At 42.9% G+C, this 25120-nt stretch overlaps 1 protein-coding gene across 2 annotated transcripts in view; it reads left to right on the top strand.

Moving 5' to 3' along the window:
* The window catches only part of LOC137532743 (GA-binding protein subunit beta-2-like), a 433369-nt gene that overhangs the window by 42812 nt on the left and 365437 nt on the right, over positions 1–25120 (top strand). The window lies entirely within an intron of this gene.

The following is a 25120-nucleotide window of genomic DNA, read 5'->3' as shown; positions in this document are numbered from 1 at the left end:
AAAGGACACATGCGCACGCGTATTGTAATGGGACCTGTCGCACGTGTGGTAATGGACGCATGGACACGCGTGCCCGTGATGTCATCAGGCATCAATTGAAGGGAGCTGGGTGCGTCAAAAAGGACGCATGTACACAAAATAAGTCGTCATAGAAATATATAGTCATAATCATGAGTAAAAGTATATAAACAAATATATATCTATCTTTATATCTCTCTATATTTAAGATTAGTAAAAGCATTAAACGCATAAAAATAGGGATAAGGTTAAGAGAGGACTGAACACTTTTCGCTCAAATGTAAATAAAAGCTGAGGCATTTTTTGTTTCACACAACAATGCCTCTTGTACATTGTCCTATTATCTTTTGGGAGACATCTGTCATTGCCTGTCAAAAAATGACTTGCTGTTTGAATACAAGTAACTTTAAAGGGGTTATCAGGAGAAAATAAGTGCTACTTACCCGGGGCTTCCTCCAGCCCCAAGCTTCCAGCATGTCCCTCGCCGCAGCTCTGCAGTCAGCCGTTCGCCGCAGCTCCGTCCCAGTCCCCGGCAATGTCAGGCCGACCTCCAGGTCGGCCTGTACTGCGCCTGCGCGAGCGGCGCTGCCAATCGCCACCACGTGGGCCGGAACGGACTGCGCAGGCGCAGAACTACTTCCGACACGCTCACGCCCGTTGGCGTGAGGCGGTTGTTAAGAAGTATGACTATGCCTCATCCCTTATCTGCTGGTTTTAGAACTAGATTATAGTTATTTCTCAATGTATTAAGGGCTGTTCTTTCTTTTTTTTCCCTAAGATTGGATGTAGGTAGCATGGCTGCTTGACGGAGGTCATTTTAACATTTTTAGTGTGTTTTATTCTACTGGTGCCACTGTTTGCTTATACAGTTCCTGAGTCCACCCTTGGTGGAGGGGGGACAGGTCTAATCCTCCCCACCTGCCGATATAGTGGTTACCTGGACGGTAACCCTTGTTTGTGAGTATATCTATATACTTCTCATATTCAACTTTACCAGTACATACTACACTGGGCTCTCGGTGTCTCCATTGTTTTTATAATAGTGTGAGTGACCAACTTGCTCTTCAAGTGTTCAAATAATCGTTAGTTTGCTAATTAACAAGCATGTTGAATTACTATGGCTCTGTACAAATAAACAAGCTGTCACATAATTGCATTCCAGCGGTTCTGGAGGTGTTTAGCTTCTAAGGACAACAATGGTTAATTTGCATATATTCAGCAGTGATGCACTGGGAGACATCTCGGAGCTCACTCCAACCTGAATGCTTTCTGTTTTAAGAAAGCGAACTTTTGTTTTCCATAGCATTTTAGTAAGGGGGCATTTAGGACCATTGTGGCCCCTTACACACTCCAATGAGTTCTGGGTCACCATGAGCTTGCTGGTTAGTCTGTACCTCTAACAAGGAAAGGCTTTTGCTGGGTTCTGAAATTTTAAAGTGAAACAAAACAATAAATCTGTAAGGTGCAAGTTATAGCTATAATTACTAAGCTCTGATGATAGCTGCACACAACTGGAAAACTTTTACGTGGCATTTGAAGGCATTTAAAGGAACAGTTAAGGGCTGGTTCAGATAGACATCTGAACCAGTCTGGCGTCTCGTTCCAAATGCTTTTCTGCAAGTGTGCTGAAAGCATTTGTCAGCTTTCAGCTGCACTCACGGGATCGAAACATGGCAGTTGTGCAAACGACAGTAAATGGCGGTGAGCGATAGTACCGACTGCTGTCCATTCATCTACTGTATATGGACAGCATCTAATCGAGTGCTGCAGCTGTCGTTTACCATGGCAGAACCGTCCATCTGAACCATCCCTAAGACAGCAGTGCATATTTATTCTTCAATGTTAGGTCATAGCATGGTGGGTTCTTTTCAGTCTGGGATGTGTTTTTTTTTGTTTTGTTTTTACCATAGAAAAAGGTTTAATTTATCATAGGTCACAGCTTGCAGCATGATAAAACATCCAGAGTACAAGATGATGTCACACAGTCTGTACCATGTTTAATTAACCATTTATGCAGCACGGATATAAGCCACACGCCCGCAGCGGCAGCTACTACAGCCGCAGGGACGCGCTAGTCGCTTCTCTGCAGTTTGGGCGGTTTGGACGCGATCGTGTGGGCAAATGCCCGCGATTTCAATGTTGCTGGTAGCAGGGGGGATTGGCTGCAGGGGACAAAAGTCCCCTGTGCCAGTCCGTACATGTCCGCCGAGAATAAACACTGTTTTTGTTAAACGGTGATTATTCTCAAATGGAGCCGCCGTGCTTCCTTCCGCCGCTGATTTCTGCTGACGATCGTTAGATTTATGAATGGGAACAAAGTTCCTATTCATTAATCTCCCCGCAGGCCACACGTGATCACAGGCTTCCATTGAAGCCTGTGTCACTTCCCTAGTTACAATGTAGCAACACATTGTTTCCTATGTAGCATACTAGTATGCTAATAGGATTTGCTCAGCGGGGATATCTTGTGGCCAAATAGTAACATTACACCTACTGACTTCAGGGAATAAAAAAAAATTAATATGTCAAGAGTAAATTTTATGGGATAAAAAATTGCGATGGATGTAAAACTGTAAAAATATACCTTTTTTATCTCCTAATAAAATATTGTCACCGTACATTATACTAGGGATATAATTTTAACGTTGCAATAACCGGGACAAATGGGTAAATAAAATGTATGATTTTAATTACGGCAGCATGTGGTATTTTAAAACTATAATGGATGAAAACTAAGAAATTATTTTTTCCCTTTTTTTCTTAATTATTTCCATTAAAATGCATTTAGAATAAAATAATTCTTAACATAATGTACCACCCAAAGAAAGCCTAATTGGTGGCGGAAAAAACAAGGTACAGATCATTTTGTTGTGATAAGTAGTAAAGTTATTGGGGAATGAAAGGGAGGAGGGCTGAAATGGGAAAATTCCTCTCGTCCATAAGGTGAAAAATACCCTTGGGCTGAAATGGTGAAATACAATACACAAGCTAACAAAACAATATTAACAAAGCAAGCACATATGTCAACTGGGCAGTGTACAGGGACTTATCATCATATATTCTCATAGACAGTGCAGCATGTAGGTTGCAGAATATTTTAATATAACAATACTATATAATCTCAAGTCAATCAGAATGCGCAATAAAGACCATACAACTTAAGCTTCTTACGTTTGACTAAAGTCCACCGAAGTGGCTAATAACAACTGCCTTATCCGATAGGTGTGTACAGAGGCCAGCGTTGGCTGCTTGGCTAGCAAACTGATTTGAAGCCTCCCCTCCCCGCCGTGTGACATCACACACACATTGCTGCATTGCCCCCAAGTCCCGGTGTTTTGCGTCCCAGTGCCCGTGCATGAATACTTTACCTGTCGTCGTCCGCCTCTGTTTCCGCCCTCTTCTTCACATGCATGTGTCCCACGTGGTTGCCGACGTATTGCATGTGGGCGTGTGAGAGATTAGTTTTATTTTTGGTCAGATTGGGCAGCTTTAAAATCTGTGACGGACGGAGTCACCATCTGAAATGCGCCATCCGCGCAATCATATGAAAATGAGTACACAAAGCCTGAGTTGGAGTGCTCCTTTAACTTAGCTTAAAAGAAAAGCAGTGTTCATTTCAGCCCAGACCTCTGCTACACAGGAAATGGTTGTTTATCTCTCCCTGGAGAGGGTGCCATAAAACAGATTCACTTTACAGTCGTTCCCTAGAGGGAGCCACATAAACCCTGAGGGCCCGTTTCCACTGGAGCCGTTTCCGCTCCGAATCCGCAGTTTCCCCCGCACACAAATCGCACAGGGAAACTTTGCCATAGGAAACTATGGTGCCGCCGGCCGTATCGCTTGCGCTATCGATTCGGCCGACACTGCCCACAGTTTTCGTGCAGGTGGCTGCGAATCCCATAGCCGTGCATGGCACGGCTTCTGGGATTTGCCTGCGATCCTGCACACCCGGAAGTGCCGCCGCGCGTCTCACTGACTTGTGTGGCACTAGTGGAAACGGGCCCTAAACCAGAGATATATCATACCTTCAAGATCTGCTACAAAGGTTTTGATAAGGACACTATAGCTGAACCAGCGCATATCGTAAATTCGCACATATCGTAAATTCGCAATATCGCACATCGTAAATTCTTTAGAACCAGAGTTACAGAAATTACTTTTAATTCACCTTGGGATGAAAGAATAAGTCATTTAGACATTCTACTAAATTAATCAGTTTTCCGTCAATGCTGGTCATGTCAAAATTAGCAGATAATTATTATGATTTTTTTTTTTTTTTTTTTTTTTTTGTGGCAAGACCATCCAAGTGGAAAATTTCAATACACGTCTTTGGTGTCTTTGTGACACCGAGAATGCCAGGAGTACGCATGTGTCATTCTCTGAGGGTTCTGATCAGCTGTCGCCGAGATATGACCATTTCAGGTATTGCATATTCTTTTCTGCCTGTCATAACAAAGGGGTGGAGAAAGGGTCATGTGACAGACACAGCCCCTCTCCTCTTGCTATCTTCACCCTCTAACAGAAAAAATGGTTAAAAATACTTCTGAACACAGGCTGGGGAGAGAGCCCAGCCATCCATATAACATAGAGGATTGGCTTTTTTTATCCACAGACTTCTATCCACAGAACCTTCTATAATTGGACTTTAAAGGACATACGGTAATTTGACTCAGACTACTTATGACATGATTTCCCGTTATTTTCACTTTTAATCCTTATTTTTACCTTATCAATTTGTTTCAATTGCAATATTTAGTTCTGCTTTATTTCTTTAAATGATTAAAGAATCGTTTCAAGTGCTGTTCTGAAATCTCTGCAAAGAGTTTGTTTCCTGAGAGAATGTTACCTTAACCATTTTGATATTAATATTGTTAGTTTTGCTATCTCTAGAAAGGTTGTGAATTAACCCTTTTTCTTACAGGTTTTAGCAAGAGTTAAACTTGGCATATTAGCATGCTTAATTGCGAAATGGTGGATGAGGTCACAGATTGTATCGATAGTGCATACAATCGAAAATGGACTGTGTGTGGACTCGCCGACCAACCCAAAAGGTTACTTTGCCTGCAGTGCTGACTGCTTTCAGGATTGTAAACTGTAGCAAACGGAACAGGAATTAGAGGGTGGCTGCGCATACGTCACAGCCCGACCTCTTTGTCATGCAGATTATAAAAGGCCACCACCTCAAAAACTGCTATATTGATTTTTGCTAATAGGGAAGTGGTTTCAGACGGAATTGGGCATAGGCAGAGTCGGGGTGACTTCATAGTGTATTAGGCAGTTACACTAGTTAGGGTCTAAAAGTATTAAAGGCAGAAGATCAGCCAGCTAGCCAGATAACTGGTATTGTTTAAAAGGGAATAAATATGGCAGCCTCCATATCCCTCTCACTTCAGCTGTATTTTAAAATTCCTAAGCGTTGGCAGTTAAGAGATGCATGTCATGTTACATACTTTCAATCAACAAAATTGTAATATGCAAATTAGAGGAGATGTAGTCGGTGGAATCCTAACCTTCGGAGTCGGTGGATTTTTGTACCGACTCCACAGCCCTGCTTTACATTGCAGTAGCGGTTTTCAAAATGCTAGTAATCGCCAGCGATTGAAAGCACTACTGAAATCGCTGGTGTAACACTCCAGAGTGAATGGGACACATTTTGTTTTTTTTAGAGAGGAGCTTTTGAGCTATACTATCTCAGAAAAAAAACCTTCATACAGTGGCTTGCAAAAGTATTCGGCCCCCTTGAAATTTTCCATATTTTGTCACATTACTGCCACAAACCTGAATCAATTTTATTGAAATTCCACGTGAAAGACCAATACAAAGTGGCGTACATGTGAGAAGTGGAACGAAAATCATACATAATTCCAAACATGTTTTACAAATCAATAACTGCAAAGTGGGGTGTGCGTAATTATTCAGCCCCCTTTGGTCTGAGTGCAGTCAGTTGCCTATAGACATTGCCTGATGAGTGCTAATGACTAAATAGAGTGCACCTGTGTGTAGTATAATGTCAGTACAAATACAGCTGCTCTGTGAGGGCATCAGAGGTTGTCTAAGAGAATACTGGGAGCAACAACACCATGAAGTCCAAAGAACACACCAGAGAGGTCAGGGATAAAGTTATTGAGAAATTTAAAGCAGGCTTAGGCTACAAAAAGATTTCCAAAGCCTTGAACATCCCACGGAGCACTGTTCAAGCGATCATTCAGAAATGGACGGAGTATGGCACAACTGTAAACCTACCAAGACAAGGCCATCCACGTAAACTCACAGGCCGAACAAGGAGAGTGCTGATCAGAAATGTAGTCAAGAGGCCCATGGTGACTCTGGATGAGCTACAGAGATCTACAGCACAGGTGGGGGAATCTGTCCATAGGACAACTATTAGTTGTGCACTGCGCAAAGTTGGCCTTTATGGAACAGTGGTAAGAAGAAAGCCATTGTTAACAGAAAAGCATCAGAACTCCCGTTTGCAGTTTGCCACAAGCCATGTGGGGGAAACGGCAAACATGTGGAAGAAGGTGCTCTGGTCAGATGAGACCAAAATGGAACTTTTTGGCCAAAATGCAAACCGCTATGTGTGGCGGAAAACTAACACTGCGCATCACTCTGAACACACCATCCCCACTGTCACATATGGTGGGGGCAGCATCATGCTCTGGGGGTGCTTCTCTTCAGCAGGGACAGGGAAGCTGGTCAGAGTTGATGGGAGGATGGATGGAGCCAAATGCAGGGCAATCTTGGAAGAAAACCTCTTGGAGTCTGCAAAAGACTTGAGACTGCGGCGAAGGTTCACCTTCCAGCAGGACAACGACCCTAAACATAAAGCCAGGGCAACAATGGAATGGTTTAAAACAAAACATATTCATGTGTTAGAATGGCCCAGTCAAAGTCCAGATCTAAATCCAATCGAGAATCTGTGGTAAGATCTGAAAACTGCTGTTCACAAACGCTGTCCATCTAATCTTATGGAGCTGTTTTGCAAAGAAGAATGGGCAAGGATTTCAGTCTCTAGATGTGCAAAGCTGATAGAGACATACCGTAAAAGACTGGCAGCTGTAATTGCAGCAAAAGGTGGTTCTACAAGGTATTGATTCAGGAGGCTGAATAATTACGCACACCCCACTTTGCAGTTATTAATTTGTAAAAAATGTATCATGTATGATTTTCTTTCCACTTCTCACGTGTACACCACTTTGTATTGGTCTTTCACGTGGAATTCCAATAAAATGGATTCATGTTTGTGGCAGAAATGTGACAAAATGTGGAAAACTTCAAGGGGGCCGAATACTTTTGCAAACCATTGTAAGTAGATACATGCTTACTCACATAACATATGTATTGCACTGTCCACATTTTGATTTTGGTGATTTTTCTACAGTAAAAAAAGAGAAAATCCTTCTTAGCATTTCCCATTTTAAGTGTGGCTATTTTGAAGCCAATCCTGATGGAATTTCCTCCCTTACTCTCCTCTCCTTACTTGTCCCCCAGGATAGGCTAGGTAGGTGCCTCCCAGGATAGGCTGCTTAAGTGCCCTCCAAAGATAGGCAAGGTAGTTGCCCCACAGGATTGGTGAGGTAGGTGCCCCCTGCCTGACTTGCCCGGCCTTCACTATAGAAAGTGCATTGTCTCAGCATGAGAAATATTGGCCAATCGGAGAGGAACAGAGGTGTGGGAGGGGATAACAGGAGGGAAAGAGGCTTCAGCCGATCAGGCTGCAGTAGTTAAAGGGTTCTCGGGGGGGGGGGGGAGGGTTGAGGAGAGAGCATGCGCACGGCCGCGCAGCCACAGTTGGATGGGATGCCGCGCTAGACCGGGAATGGCGGTGGGGAACGGTGGATCGTTTGACGTCGGCGTAGGACAATACCGCTGCAGGGGGCTGATAGAAGCCCCAGGCAGGGGCCGGTTCAAGTATCAATTGGGCCCTAGGGCAAAATTAGCCTGAAGGCCCCCCAACAGACACCCCTTGACCAAAAAGCGTCATTAGAGGCCCTTTGTTGCAGCTAAATTTCCCTCCTGGGCCCCTGAGCTGGCTGCTGACCCTCCCCCAATCACCTCCCAACTCAACAGACTGCAGAGTCCCTGGGGAGCAACAGTTAACATGGGGGAAGGACAACTTGGGGGCCCCTACAGGCTCTGGGGCCCTGGGGCAATTGCCCATTTTTTCCTATGGTAGCTCCGGCCCTGGCCCCAGGTAAGTGTCTGTGTTTATTTTCAACACCCCCATTTATAAACGGGGAATGATTCTATGCCTGAAAGTTACTCTAAAGGTTATGGGCAGATATAGACCTAAAGATTGTGGGCAGATTCCACAGAGACAAATTTATCTCTTAATCGAATCTGATTAGAGATACATTTGTCTCTTGTTAATTCTGCCCATACACTACAGGCTGATTCCTGTCCGATTTTATCGTGAACTCTTCAGAGTATCGCCTGAGCCCGCTGCCTCCGCACTGCCGCTGCCCCCCCCCCCCCCCCCCCCCCCATGTATAGATGTGCACCCAGTGTGCATTTATACGTTACCTGTCCTGTTGCAGCCTCCCCGGGTGTCCCGTAACCTCCGGGCAGTATTCCGTATGCGCCACTGGCGCATAGCATGTGACGGCGCGTAGCGTCAGACGCCAGTAGCTAATACGGATAGCTGCTGCGGAGGCTGCAACAGGACAGGTAATGTATAAATGCACATGGGGGGCACATTTATACATTGCAGCGGGGGGTTCGTCGTCTCATCGCTTGCTCAGAAATCGCTGCTGCACACCCGACCAACCAACTTCGGCTGGACATCTTGCAGCATGCGCGATAGACAAAGCGACAAATTTCTGTCCCGAAATTTGTCGCTTTGTCGGTCGGGCGTGCACATGGTGGCAACGATTTTCATCCAATTCGATTATAATAATCGAATTGGATGGTCGATCGCCTGCCAAGTCGCCTGATGTATGGGCACCTTAAGGCTAGGAGCACACTTACCAGAATTATGTTTGTTACATGCAGGGGCATAAAAAAAATGAACTGGCATTTGAATAGCCACGTCACCCTTACATTTGCAGTTTTTGCTGCAATTCAAAAATAACCCACTTTGCAACTACTTTGCTTTTTACCACACAACACATATATTCCCAATCTATAAGATTTTCACCATGAACTAGACTAGAAAATTGTGAACGATTGAAGAAAATGAAATGCAGAAAAAGTGAATGTAGAGAGCCACACGCTTTGAAAAAGTGGCTCCAAAATTGCATCTGCAGGTGTGCTCCCAGCCTAAAACTCTACCTCTATTGGTTTTAAATTGCTACATGTATTCCCATCTGAAAAGCTCATGTTAGACTTGCCAGTAATGAAGTTTCAAGACTTTATACAGTACAATTGGAGATCTGGCTCATGATCAAAAGACTTAAAGGCCCCCGACCCGTCCCTTTAAACATGAATTCAGATGCAAGTACACAAGTCGATAAACACCAAGAACAAAGGGGAGTATTACACTCAAAGGTGAAAAATCCATATATATACAGACACAAGTACGATAGGAAGGGAAAAGACACAGATATTGTCCCGTATGAAGCCTAAAAATATTATCGGCTTTTCTTCAGCCATCACATGGGATCAGGCTGCATTAGTTAACCTCCTCGGCGTTCAGTTTCTGCTGAAATTCTGTGCAAAAAGTGATCCAATTAATTTTCATAACCTTTTTTCCTGTAACTTAACAAAATGTGTCAAGCAGGGTTCTAGTGTACATTTTGAGTCGAATAAAAGCTTGAAACACAAAATCTAAACTAAATTTCAACATTACTCCCCAAAATCTCTGATCATTTATACTTCCAAGCCAAAAGTAAAGGTGGCCATACATCTAGAGATGTTGGGCAGATTCAACCAAAAGACAAATCTTTCTGTAATCAAATCCGATTAGAGAGAGATTGGTTGGCTAACCATACTCCACAGGCTGATTCCCGATAAATTTCAACATGAAATTGCGCCCGTTGCCTAATCGCTGCCCCCTCAATGTAAAAATGTACTCCCGTGTGTGCATTTATACATTACCTGTCCTGTGTGACCACCGCGTGGTGCCCATCTGTCTACGGAATCTCCCGCAGATTATTGTAGGTAGCCAGGTCTAGGTGGCCCCAGTACAGGATAGCTAGGTACAGGTGTCCCCCCAGTACAGGCTAGGTAAGTACAGGTGTCACTCAGTATAGGCTAGGTAGATAAGTGTCCCCTAGTATAGGCTAGGTATGTACAGGTGTCACTCAGTATAGGCTAAATAGATGCAGGTATCCCCAGGATATGCTAGGTAGGTACATGCCCCCAGGATAGGCTAGGTAGGTGTCCCCCAGCATAGGCTAGGTAGGTGTCCCCCAGGATAGGCTGCTTAGGTGCCCTCCAAAGATAGGCGAGGTAGGTGCCCCCCAGGATAGGCGAGATGGGTCCCCCCAGGATAGGCGAGGTAGGTGCCCCCAGGAAAGGCTAAGTAGATGCCCCCAAAGATAGGCTAAGTAGGTGCCCCCCAGTATAGGCTAGGGATCTACACCTACGCTAGGTGCACCCCAGGATAGGCTAGCTTGGTACAGGAGCCCCACTGTATAAGTTAGTTAGGTGTAGGGGCTCCTGCATGTGGCTGGATAGTGTAATGGTTAAGGACTCCGCCTCTGATACAGGAGACACTGTCGTGCATACCGCTTTCAGCAAAAATGCCTTGCACGACAGTGTCGGGCATACCGCTCAGGAGGTTGTCTGAGGGGAAGTACAGAAGTAAAACATGACAACCCAGCATATCTTGCAACTTCCTTGTACCAAATAAGAGTCAGATAAACTGGGGAATGATAATTTATCAACAAGAACAGTAATAGGGATTTTACATTTTGGATTGCCTAGTTAGCATCCTTTTTACTTGTTTACCAGATAAAAATTAAGAATTGTTTTTGATTTTTTGCCCAACAGTTGCACTTTAATGAGACTCTGTAACAAAATTTTCAGCCTTATTTCTTTTATCCTATAAGTTCGTATACCTGTTCTAATGTGGTCTGGATTACTGCAGCCTTTTCTAGTTGCACTGTCTCTGTAATATATCTAATCATCTTTTCTTGTCAAGGCTTGTCTAGACAAAGAGGAATGCACTCTCTGCTGTGATGGGGAGAAGTTATGCCCCCTGCAGGCTCTCCTGTGTGTATGAGTCACAGGCAATGTCTCTGCTCACAGCCAGCTTCTCTACAAGGCTCCTGGAGCTGAGATGTTTCAAACAGCTGTGAGTGCAGAGATCAGTGCTGAGCTCAGACAAGCATGGGAGTAACATTCCACTAATTAAGTCACATTTGAGAGGAGCTTCTGCAAACGGGCACCTGCTCTGATGACGCATTTCCTGTTTGGCGGCCATCTTCATTGTTTACAAAAACAATGAATACAACAGTGATTTCTATCACCAGGAAAGCAGCGGGAGAGGCGAAAATGTCACAGAGGGGGCTAGGAGAAGACAACAAACAGGCTGGTACGTTTATTTATGTAAAAGTTTCACAGTACAGATTCTCTTTAAGAGGCAGAGACATATTAAGACTTTAGGTCTGCTTTGAAAACTTTTTTCGGAAGATGGGTTTTTCATTGGTTCTGAATTGGGTTGCGTTTGAGCCTATTGAGGAGGTTGATGTGAAATTCCTCACTCTTAAAGGGATACTGTAGGTGGGTCGGGGGAAAATGAGTTGAACTTACCCAGGGCTTCTAACGGTCCCCCGCAGACATCCTGCGCCCACGCAGTCACTCACCGATGCTCCGGCCCCGCCTCCAGTTCACTTCTGGAATTTCAGACTTTAACCCATTCGCGTTCCGTCGTTTTCACTTGAGCAATGTTCACCTCCCATTGATTAGCCTATAACTTTATCACTACTTATCACAATGAACTGATCTATATCTTGTTTTTTCCGCCACCAATTAGGCTTTCTTTGGGTGGTACATTTTGCTAAGAGCCACTTTACTGTAAATGCATTTTAACAGGAAGAATAAGAAAAAATGGAAAAAAAATCATTATTTCTCAGTTTTCAGCCATTATAGTTTTAAAATAATACATGCCTCCATAATTAAAACTCACGTATTGTATTTGCTCATATGTGCCGGTTATTACACAGTTAAAATTATGTCCCTATCGCAATGTATGGCGACAATATTTTATTTGGAAATAAAGATGCATTTTTTCCGTTTTGCATCTATCACTATTTACAAGTTTAAAATGAAAAAAATATAGAAATATTTCATCTTTACTTTGATATTGAAAAAGTTTAGACCCTTAGGTAAATATTTACATGTATTTTTTTTTATTGTAATGTTTTTGTTTTTTTTTATATTAAAAATTTTTTGGGGGTATTTTTTGGGAGGATGGGATGTAAACTATAGTTTTATAATGTAATTGTATGTTGTTTTTCATTTTTTTTACTTTTAGTTGTAGTTTTACTTTTTGGCCACAAGATGGCCATGAGTTTGTTTACATGACGTCACTCTAAGCGTAACACACGCTTAGAGTGACGCAGGGGGGAGGCAACGGCCAGAAAAAGCACAGCTTCCGAGAGAAGCTGTCGCTTTTTCAGCGGGGGAGAGGAATCAGTGATCGGGCACCATAGCCCGATACATTGATTCCGTGGCTACCGAATCCGCGGCCGGGAATGCGCGTGCACGCGCGCGATCGGCCGCGGGAGCGCGCGGTAGCGCGCATGGTTCCTGGACGTAGTTTCTACCTCCAGGAACCAAAATAGGTTAAAGTCTAAAAACCACTGCGCCTGCGTTGCCATGTCCTCACTCCCGCTGATGTCACCAGGAGTGTACTGCACAGACACAGACCATACTGGGCCTGCGCTGTGCGTTCTTGGTGACATCAGCACGATCGAGGACACGGCAACGCAGGCGCAGTGGTTTTCAGACTTTAAAGTCTGAAATTCCAGAAGTGAACTGGAGGCGGGGCCAGAGCATCGGTGAGTGGCTTCGCTGGTACAGGATGTCTGCGGGGGACCGTTAGGAGCCCTGGGTAAGTTCAACTCATTTTCCCCCGACCCCCCCCCCCCCCCCCCCCCCACAGTATCCCTTTAAAGAGTAACTGTTAATCATAAATTTAGAAAATAGTTCTGGATATGCCTCTTTAATAAAGAATAAAAAGATGCTAGAAAGGCACTGGCACAGTTAAAAATCATTCTCACTTTTAAATTAATGATTTTTAGATCCTCTTGTCCCCAGCTTCTAATTCGTATGCAGAGCCGCAAACGAGAAGTAGCAATGTATGCTGGTCGGCTTTTTTTTTCTCTGCTACTCCCTGTCCCCCCCCTTCATTTAATATTCTTCCCCTCAGGGGCGCCTCTAGGCATAGGCAGTCCAGGCCATTGCCTGGAGTGCCATTGGTCCTGGGGGGCGCCATGTTGCAGAATTAAGCCCCGCCACCAAATTAAGCCCCACCCAAGATGAAGCCATACCCCTGTGGCTGTTCTATTACTTGCTTCTGCTGAATTAACTTAGCGTAAGTTGCAGGCAGCTGACACCTCTGTGCCTTGTGCATCCTTCTCCCCCCCCTTTGTGCCATCTCTGCCTCCTTTTGTGCCCTTTGTGCCTCCTTCTGTCCCCTTTGCCTTTATTTGTCCCCTTGTGCTACCTCTGCCCCCCTGTTCCTCCTTTAGTCCCACTCTGCCTCCTTCGTATCCCTTTGTGCCTCCTTCTGTATCCCTTTGTGCCTCCTTCTGTATCCCTTTGTGCCTCCTTCTGTATCCCTTTGTGCCTCCTTCTGTATCCCTTTGTGCCTCCTTCTGTATCCCTTTGTGCCTCCTTCTGTATCCCTTTGTGATTCCTTCTGTCTCCATGTGCCTCCTTTAGTCCCCCTGTGACTCCTTCTGTCCCCCTTTGTGCCTCCTTCTGACCCATTGTAGAGGGTGCCAAGCTGACCAGGCGGGCATGAGTGCTGTGCAGGGGGGACATCAGTCACCCCCCCGCCAGATGTTGTGTCCCCAGATGGTGAACAGGCTTGCGGCGTCAAATAGACGCCGCTTCAGTTCACTGGCCCACAGCCCGTAGGCTACCTTCTGCAGAGAGAAGGCTGCATGTACTGTCCTATGGAGAGGGGAGGTATACGTATGTCTGCACCCATTATAGGTACACATCTGCCCCCAGTATAGGTCTGCCCTCAGTATAGTGTAGAAAGTCTACAGGCTGTGGCAGCAATAGGGGATGCAGAGGTTGTGACCAAACGGGGACCCCTGGACCAGAGGTGCCCACTGGGGTCATGTCCATACCTAGGCACTGAACCTACAGGTAGGTAACAGGTGTTCAGGTGTCAGGGATGCTTGTGATCAGTAAGGAAGACGTGTCACCTGTCTCAGAGGGGATATAAAATGCAGCTCAGGAGTAGTTCAGTAAAGCAGCCAGTCTGTCTGCCTGAAGTGCTAAACCACACTTGCTCACAGTCACACATTATTAATGCTGCACTACCAATCCTAGTAGTTAGTAAGCCAAGCTGATATACGTTCTGCTGCCAGCCTTCAGTTAGGAAAATTTAGCAGCAGCTAAAGAAGGCTGCTGCAGCTGGTATTCCTCGCGGGTGCGGGTCAGGTCACGGGTAGTCAAAACAAGCATAAGATAATTCTGTATCTTTTGCCTTCCCAAAATCTGTGATGAATGCTGGCACCAGAATACTTTCTTGCTGGCTTGTTTACTGCTTCTCATCTTTAATTATAGCAAACCCCTTCCTCCTCTCAAGCTGACACCTCCCCACCCCCATATTAGTGCATATAACTGGGAACATGCCAGCGTGAAAGAGAAAAAGGTGTCATAGGAAAGCTTTGTCTGTTAGTGATTGGGGATATTTGAAAGGACAAGAGCTAGAGAATGTTCTGGAGGGAGGAGGCAGAGCAGCACATGGCAAGCAAAGAAGCACATGCCACATGTGACAAGATCTGCTGACACAGTGTAGCTGCATCCACAGCCATCTAGCACACACAGGTATGTGTTTGCTGCATATGACAAGAATAATTAAATACGGGATTTTATTATCATACAGATGCAAGACAATGGGGCAGATTTTTCAACACAAGTGCATGCAAAATGGGACATTTGATGTGTGTGCTGTTTTTTTAATTTTTTTTTTGGTTGTGATAAATCTGCTCCAGTTAACTTTGATTCTGATTGGTAAGTCCTGCGTAGGTGTGCATATACAGTATATGTTTGTTCTCCCTGCTAAAAGCCTTGTTGTACGTTTATGCAATCCAGATTTTCTTAACGAATTACCGTTTATTTTACAGTTGAGCTACTGTAATAAAGAAAAGATAATGTAGGGTGTACACAATTTGGATGCCAGGAGCCCAAAAGCTTGCAAACTTGGTCATTGAGTAACTGAGTGGAATCAAAAACAGATTTCCCCGGGAAAATGTAAACTGCAGCCCTTCTTCAATGTTAATGGCAAGGTTCTCAAACTTTGCACAGTTGGTCACTGGGTGACTGAGATTAATATTCAGAAAAGTGGGTGGTGCCTAAAAAAGCCAATCAAAATTTGCCTGTTGATTTTCAAGGGGAATATTTAATTTGCTGCCATTCTTGCACCGTTAATGGCACAAGCCTCAAACTTGGTACAGTTGGTTATTGGGTCACTGGGGTTCAAATTCAGAAAATTGGGCGGAGCCACAAACAGCCAATCATTTTTGTTTTTTTACTGGGAAAATACAAATTATTGATGCCAAGAACCGCAAAGCTCACAGACTTGGTCATTGAGTGACTGTATGTTCAGGTTACAAAAAGTGGGCAGAACCAAAAACAAATTTCACTGGGAAAATAAAAACTGCAGGCCTTCTTACACTGTTAATGGCAGGGTTCTCAAACTCTGACCAGATAGTCACTGGGGGACTGGATTAGTATTCAGGGAAGCAGGTGGAGCCTATAATTGCCAATAAAAATTCACCTGTTGATTTTCAAGGGGAATATTTAAATTGCTGCCATTTTTACCCTGTTAATAGCAGATGCCTTAAACCTGCTACAGTTGGTCATTGGGTGACTGGGGTTCAAATGCTGGAGAGGGGTGGAGTCACAAACAGCCAATCTGATTTGTTTAATTTCTTTGGAAATATACAAATTATTGATGCCAAAGCTCACAAACTTGGTCATTGAGTAATTGTGTGTTAGGGTTAGAAAAAGTGGGTGAAGCCAACACCAGCCAAATACATACCCGGGCAACGCCGGGTCATCAGCTAGTTTACTATATATAACTTGCTGCAAAATCAAACCTGGACATTGCAATGCATATGTTATGTATGATAAACAATGATTTCCGTGCGCAACTCCTCATACACAACCCAATCTTATCAAATGCTGCCGATCCAAATTGATGCCCAATGTCAATTTATAAATCTCAAATATAGTCTATAGTGATCAGCGCAATCAGGATTCCCAATCTGTTCAAAATGACTTGCTATCTTCTTAATCCACCACCACACCGCTTGTGAGATCACTCACCAGCTCCTTAGATCATAAAAAATGATCATATGCGTATGTTCAGTACAACACCAGCCCGTCTGGTCACAAGTGGGCTCTTCACAGCCTTCTCCTCAGATCCTCTTAAGTAAAAACATATAAACACGCTCCACATAGCGTAATCCAGTTCACTTTAAAATGTATTGCTTTTAAAAACACAATCTATTACACTCACGTGTCAATATGTATGTCCATAACAGGCATACAAGTAAGCGCAGGGTTGGTTAAGATAGCGGGCAGCGTCCGGCCGTTTACTCCACGCAATACCGCCGTCCGACTGACATCCGCCCACTTCCGCAATCCCTCACGCGTCCTGTAGCTCCTCCCCAACCGGTTTCGTCCACGTGACTTTCTCAAGGGTTCAAATGTCACGGGCTACGGCGCTTCCTTATATTGCTATCATGCATCGCGCCCACTAACTTACTGCGCCTGCCCGCATCTACAATGTTGTTATACATCAAATTAAAATACAAACTCTTTATTCACATAAATGACATTATATAAAACATTATATGCTGCATATTCTCGTGAATTGTTCATCTATTGCAAGTCCTTCCCAGAGTGAGATCCTCCCATTCATACCTCATTCATACCGTACATACACCTAAAAGGGAACTCTACCTAGTCTGTAGCTATAAAGCAATTCATGTTATATTCCATATTCAAACCTTCCGGAAACATAGTTCTCAACCTCAATATCCATTTGGTCTCACGTTTTAGTAACTCCTTCCCTGTTCACTCCTCTCCAATGATTATTTATATTTTCTAACACACAATAATTTAAACCTGAGCAATCTTTCCCTTGAGCTTCCAGAAAATGTAACGGTACCTTATGATCTTTGTGTCCTTTTTGAATTTTATGGACATGCTCATATATTCTACGTTTGAAGGACTGGGTAGTTTGACCCACATACTGAAGCCCACAAGGGCACTCCAGCATGTAGACCACATATTCCGTGTTACAACTACACGAATCCCTCATTTTAAAGGTTTCACCTGTACTGTTGGATCTAAAATGATCTTGAAACAATTTTGAACTCCTGGTGTTTCTACATCCAAAACAGTCCAAACATTTTGTGAAACCTTTACGTCCCACTGCACTTTTTATTGGTTCATTGATCACACTTTTAGTAAGCCTATCTTTAACATTAGGGGCCTTTCTAAATATCATTTCTGGCTTATCAGGCAGCTTATCCTCCAAAATTGTATCCATTTTCAAAATTCCCCAGTGTCTCTCCAGGATTTCCTTTATATCCTTGTGCTGTACATTATACTGGGTAATCATGGGACAGAAAAACTTTTTTTCTTCTTTTGTTCTTTTCCCACCCTCCTTCCGTAACAAATCTCGCCTGTCCATTCCCAAAACCTCATTCCTCTCTCTTTCCAAAAATTCACTGTCATAACCTTTTTCCTTAAACCTATCTGTTAGAATCATACTTTGATCCAAAAAATCTTCCTCCCGGGTGGCATTCCTCCTAATCCTGCAGTATTGATTCTTTGGGATATTCTTTATCCAAGGGTCATAATGGCAGCTAGAGACAGGAATAAAGCTATTCCTGTCAGTTTTTTTTTTAAAAAAGTTAGTGTATTCAGCAACGTCCCCTCTTTATACACTGACATCCAAGAAGTCCACTTCACTTAAACTATACTGACAAGTGAATTTCAGATTAAGGGAATTGTCATTGATACTACCTATAAAATTATTCAGAGACCTCTCATCCCCCTCCCATAGAAAGAATGCGTCATCGATAAATCTTTTCCAACATTTTAGTTCAGGCCATCTATTCCCCAAGATTGCTGTCTTCTCCCATTCTGACATAAAAATATTTGCTAGGCTGGGTGCAAACTTAGCCCCCATCGCTACGCCTTTAAGCTGTAGATAAAAATTATTTTCAAACCAGAAAAAATTATGTTCCAAGGCGAAATCTATACACCTCTGTAAGAAGAGGACCTGTTCCGGCTCTAACATACCATCCTCCTCTAAGGCCAGATTAATGGCCTGCATTCCTTCTCTATGTCCTATAACAGTATATAGCGATGCAACATCTACTGTCACTAAGAAGGTTTGGTCTGTTGTTCTTAAGGTCTCCAAAATGCTCAAAAAATGCCCCGTATCCTTTAGGAAACAGGATGTCCTCTTTACTAGCGGCTGCAAATAAAAATCAATATACTCACCCAATCTGGCCGACAATTAGCCCACCCCACTTACAATGGGTCTCCCGGGTGGTTTATGCGCATCTTTATGCACCTTGGGTAAATAATATATGGTGGCAATTCTTGGGGTTTTCGGAATCAAATACTCTTTCTCCTTTTCTGTCAAAATGCCTTCTCTTACTCCATCCTCAACCAGAGATTCTAATACTCCCTTAAATTTCACTGTAGGATCTCCTTTTAACATTTTGTATGTATCCTCATCTTCTAACAATCTATACATTTCCTTCAGGTATTCAGATTTATCTAAAAGAACAATCCCCCCTCCCTTATCCGCTGGCTTCAACACAACATCGCCTCTCTTGTCCATAGACTTCAAAGCCATATCTATATATTTGGGTCTATATGCCTTCTTAACTGTGAGATCTCTCAAATCATCCATCACTAGTTTCTCAAACACCTCCACACACCCATTATTCTGCAACACCGGATTGAATAATGACTTATTGGATAATCCAGAGTGTATAATCATATCCATATCCGGTTCTGCCTCAGTTTTCATCTTATCTTGATTACAGAAAAATTTCTTTATATTCAATTTTCTCATAAAACACTTAAAATCAATCATAGTATCCACTTTGTTGCATTCCTTTGGGGGTGCATATTTTAAACCCAAATCTAATAAATTCAATTCCTGTGGGGTAAGTTGAACAGAACTCAGATTATATATTCCTTCCCCTAATCTCCTCTCAACTTTTTGGTCTTTTCTCCTGTTTCTTCCCCCTCGCTTTCCTCTAAATCGTCTGCAGAACGTTTCTTTTTGGGAGTAAGCGTGTGTTCCGTTATCAGTGTCTGTTTGTTCGCCACTTTGTATGGTTCCTTGTGATTTAACTGAAAAAGGGATCCTTTACTGGCCCCCTCACCCCCTCTATCCAATAGTTCTTGTTCCCTTTGTAGTTCTGCTATGGCCTGCTCTAAAGGAAAAAATCTGTTATTAATGGGGATATGAAATTTGGGCTTCCACCCCCTATTCTTTGGTGGACCCCCCGATTTCCTATATTGCACTTGCTTCCACCCCTCTCTATCCCACCCATTCCTGGGGGACGCTTGATGGGAGGGTTTTGTCCAATTCCCCTTCTCCTGCTGATTCCATCTCGGGGTTCGGGTTCTATTAAAATCTTTATGGAAAAATTGTTGCTGCCTAGGTGGTCCCATTCCCCTATTGTTATTCATATATAACAGTATATAGCGATGCAACATCTACTGTCACTAAGAAGGTTTGGTCTGTTGTTCTTAAGGTCTCCAAAATGCTCAAAAAATGCCCCGTATCCTTTAGGAAACAGGGTGTCCTCCTTACTAGCGGCTGCAAATAAAAATCAATATACTCACCCAATCTGGCCGACAATGAGCCCACCCCACTTACAATGGGTCTCCCGGGTGGTTTCTGCGCATCTTTATGCACCTTGGGTAAATAATATATGGTGGCAATTCTTGGGGTTTTCGGAATCAAATACTCTTTCTCCTTTTCTGTCAAAATGCCTTCCCTTACTCCATCCTCAACCAGAGATTCTAATACTCCCTTAAATTTCACTGTAGGATCTCCTTTTAACATTTTGTATGTATCCTCATCTTCTAACAATCTATACATTTCCTTCAGGTATTCAGATTTATCTAAAAGAACAATCCCCCCTCCCTTATCCGCTGGCTTCAACACATCGCCTCTCTTGTCCATAGACTTCAAAGCCATATCTATATATTTGGGTCTATATGCCTTCTTAACTGTGAGATCTCTCAAATCATCCATCACTAGTTTCTCAAACACCTCCACACACCCATTATTCTGCAACATCGGATTGAATAATGACTTATTGGATAATCCAGAGCCCATTTTTTGAGCATTTTGGAGACCTTAAGAACAGACCAAACCTTCTTAGTGACAGTAGATGTTGCATCGCTATATACTGTTATAGGACATAGAGAAGGAATGCAGGCCATTAATCTGGCCTTAGAGGAGGATGGTATGTTAGAGCCGGAACAGGTCCTCTTCTTACAGAGGTGTATAGATTTCGCCTTGGAACATGATTTTTTTCTGGTTTGAAAATAATTTTTATCTACAGCTTAAAGGCGTAGCGATGGGGGCTAAGTTTGCACCCAGCCTAGCAAATATTTTTATGTCAGAATGGGAGAAGACAGCAATCTTGGGGAATAGATGGCCTGAACTAAAATGTTGGAAAAGATTTATCGATGACGCATTCTTTCTATGGGAGGGGGATGAGATGTCTCTGAATAATTTTATAGGTAGTATCAATGACCATTCCCTTAATCTGAAATTCACTTGTCAGTATAGTTTAAGTGAAGTGGACTTCTTGGATGTCACAGTGTATAAAGAGGGGACGTTGCTGAATACACGAACTTTTTTTTAAAAAAACTGACAGGAATAGCTTTATTCCTGTCTCTAGCTGCCATTATGACCCTTGGATAAAGAATATCCCAAAGAATCAATACTGCAGGATTAGGAGGAATGCCACCCGGGAGGAAGATTTTTTGGATCAAAGTATGATTCTAACAGATAGGTTTAAGGAAAAAGGTTATGACAGTGAATTTTTGGAAAGAGAGAGGAATGAGGTTTTGGGAATGGGCAGGCGAGATTTGTTACGGAAGGAAAAATCTATTAACCCTTCGCACACTCACATGCAAATGTTCAAACAATTGCATTCACAGATAAACTCATCCAGGCACAACTGTTATCCCTACTGCTAAATTAAAAGCCAGGGTTTTAGTTCACAGAAGAATGCATTCTTATGCTTAATCACCTATACTGCGCAGAAGTACCCAGGTAAACATAGGTGTCCTAACTCTGGCCCTGTAACATGCATAGTGCACTATGCATGTTACAGGGCCAGAGTTAGGACAACTATGTTTTCCTGGGTACTTCTGCGCAGTATAGGTGATTAAGCATAAGAATGCATTCTTCTGTGAACTAAAACCCTGGCTTTTAATTTAGCTGTAGGGATAACAGTTGTGCCTGGATGAGTGAATCTGTGAATGCAATTGTTTGAACATTTGCATGTGAGTGTGCGAAGGGTTGATAGATTTTTGCTGTTTTCTAGCCACACCCCCTTCAGCACCTCCCTTTCCCTAATAATTTATTTAATGTACTAACTAGAGGCGATGTGCCTGGATATATGTATGTTTATTGTTACGGAAGGAGGGTGGGAAAAGAACAAAAGAAGAAATAAAATTTTTCTGTCCCATGATTACCCAGTATAATGTACAGCACAAGGATATAAAGGAAATCCTGGAGAGACACTGGAGAATTTTGAAAATGGATACAATTTTGGAGGATAAGCTGCCTGATAAGCCAGAAATGATATTTAGAAAGGCCCCTAATGTTAAAGATAGGCTTACTAAAAGTGTGATCAATGAACCAATAAAAAGTGCAGTGGGACGTAAAGGTTTCACAAAATGTTTGGACTGTTTTGGATGTAGAAACACCAGGAGTTCAAAATTGTTTTAAGATCATTTTAGATCCAACAGTACAGGTGAAACCTTTAAAATGAGGGATTCGTGTAGTTGTAACACGGAATATGTGGTCTACATGCTGGAGTGCCCTTGTGGGCTTCAGTATGTGGGTCAAACTACCCGGTCCTTCAAACGTAGATTATATGAGCATGTCCATAAAATTCAAAAAGGACGCAAGGATCATAAGGTACCGTTACATTTTCTGGAAGCTCATGGGAAAGATTGCTCAGGTTTAAATTGTGTGTTAGAAAATATAAATAATCATTGGAGAGGAGTGAACAGGGAAAGGGAGTTACTAAAACGTGAGACCAAATGGATATTGAGGTTGAGAACTATGTTTCCGGAAGGTTTGAATATGGAATATAACATGAATTGCTTTATAGCTACAGACTAGGTAGAGTTCCCTTTTAGGTGTATGTACGGTATGAATGAGGTATGAATGGGAGGATCTCACTCTGGGAAGGACTTGCAATAGATGAACAATTCACAAGAATATGCAGCATATAATGTTTTATATAATGTCATTTATGTGAGTAAAGAGTTTGTATTTTAATTTGATGTATAACAACATTGTAGATGCGGGCAGGCGCAGTAAGTTAGTGGGCGCGATGCGTGATAGCAATATAAGGAAGCGCCGTAGCCCGTGACATTTGACCCCTTGAGAAAGTCACGTGGACGAAACCGGTTGGGGAGGAGCTACAGGACGCGTGAGGGATTGCGGAAGTGCGCGGATGTCAGTCGGACGGCGGTATTGCGTGGAGTAAACGGCCGGACGCTGCCCGCTATCTTAACCAACCCTGCGCTTACTTGCATGCCTGTTATGGACATACATATTGACACGTGAGTGTAATAGATTGTGTTTTTAAAAGCAATAAATTTTAAAGTGAACTGGATTACGCTATGTGGAGCGTGTTTATATGTTTTTACTTAAGAGGATCTGAGGAGAAGGCTGCGAAGAGCCCACTTGTGACCAGACGGGCTGGTGTTGTACTGAACATACGCATATGATCATTTTTTATGATCTAAGGAGCTGGTGAGTGATCTCACAAGCGGTGTGGTGGTGGATTAAGAAGATAGCAAGTCATTTTGAACAGATTGGGAATCCTGATTGCGCTGATCACTATAGACTACATATGTTATGTATGTACTGCAAGTATTTATCTACTTATATATGTGGGGTTTTTTTTCGGAGTCACTATGCCTAACAGCGCCTCTTTAACCACTTCAGGACCACAGTCTTTTCGCCCCTTAAGGACCAGAGCCTTTTTCTCCATTCAGACCACTGCAGCTTTCACGGTTTATTGCTCGGTCATACAACCTACCACCTAAATGAATTTTACCTCCTTTTCTTGTCACTAATACAGCTTTCTTTTGCTGCTATTTGATTGCTGCTGCGAGTTTTAGTTTTTATTATATTCATCAAAAAAGACATGAATTTTGGCAAAAAAATGACTTTTTTAACTTGCTGTGCTGACATTTTTCAAATAAAGTAAAATTTCCTATACATTTGAGTGCGAAAGTTATTCTGCTACATGTCTTTGATAAAAAAAAACAACCATTCATTGTATATTTATTGGATTGGGTAAAAGTTATAGCGTTTACAAACTGTGGTGCCAAAAGTGAACTTTCCCATTTTCAAGCATCTCTGACTTTTCTGCGCACCTGTCAGGTTTCATGAGGGGCTAAAATTCCAGGATAGTACAAATACCCCCCAAATGACCCCATTTTGGAAAGAAGACATCCCAAAGTATTCAGTGAGAGGCATGGTGAGTTCATAGAAGATTTTATTTTTTGTCACAAGTTAGAAGAAATGGAAACTTTTTTTTTTCTTTTTTTTGTCAGAAAGTGTCATTTTCCGCTAACTTGCGACAAAAAAAAATGAAATCTGCCACAGACTCACTATGCTCCTCTCTGAATACCTTGAAGTGTCTACTTTCCAAAATGGGTTCATTTGTGGGGTGTGTTCACTGTCCTGGCATTTTGGGGGGTGCCTAATTGTAAGCACCCCTGTAAAGCCTAAAGATGCTCATTGGACTTTTGGCCCCTTAGCGCAGTTAGGCTGCAAAAAAGTGCCACACATGTGGTATTGCCGTACTCAGGAGAAGTAGTATAATGTGTTTTGGGGTGTATTTTTACACATACCCATGCTGGGTGGGAGAAATATCTCCGTAAATGACAATTGTTTAATTTTTTTTACACACAATTGTCTATTTATAGAGATATTTCTCCCACTCAGCATGGGTATGTGTAAAAATACACCCCAAAACACATTATACTACTTCTCCTGAGTACGGCGATACCACATGTGTGGCACTTTTTTGCACCCTAACTGCGCTAAGGGGCCCAAAGTTCAATGAGTACCTTTAGGATTTCACAGGTCATTTTGAGAAATTTCGTTTCAAGACTACTCCTCACGGTTTAGGGCCCCTAAAATGCCAGGACAGTATAGGAACCCCACAAATTACCCCATTTTAGAAAGAAGACACCCCAAGGTATTCCGTTAGGAGGATGGTGAGTTCATAGAATTTTTTTTTTTTTGTCACAAGTTAGCGGAAATTGATTTTAATTGTTTTTTTTCCACAAAGTGTCATTTTCCGCTAACTTGTTACAAAAAATAAAATCTTCTATGAACTCACCATACTCCTAACGGAATACCTTGGGGTGTCTTCTTTCTAAAATGGGGTCATTTGTGGGGTTCCTATACTGCCCTGGCATTTTAGGGGCCCTAAACCGTGAGGAGTAGTCTTGAAACCAAATGTCGCAAAATGACCTGTGAAATCCTAAAGGTACTCATTGGACTTTGGGCCTCTTAGCGCACTTAGGGTGCAAAAAAGTGCCACACATGTGGTACCGCCGTACTCAGGAGAAGTAGTATAATGTGTTTTGGGGTGTATTTTTACACATACCCATGCTGGGTGGGAGAAATATCTCTGTAAATGACAATTGTTTGTTTTTT

This window comes from Hyperolius riggenbachi, chromosome 9 (genome assembly GCF_040937935.1).
Source record: "Hyperolius riggenbachi isolate aHypRig1 chromosome 9, aHypRig1.pri, whole genome shotgun sequence".
Taxonomy (NCBI): Eukaryota; Metazoa; Chordata; class Amphibia; order Anura; family Hyperoliidae; genus Hyperolius; species Hyperolius riggenbachi.
Note: the sequence above shows the minus strand (reverse complement) of the source record. Positions and strands in the feature narration are given on the sequence as shown.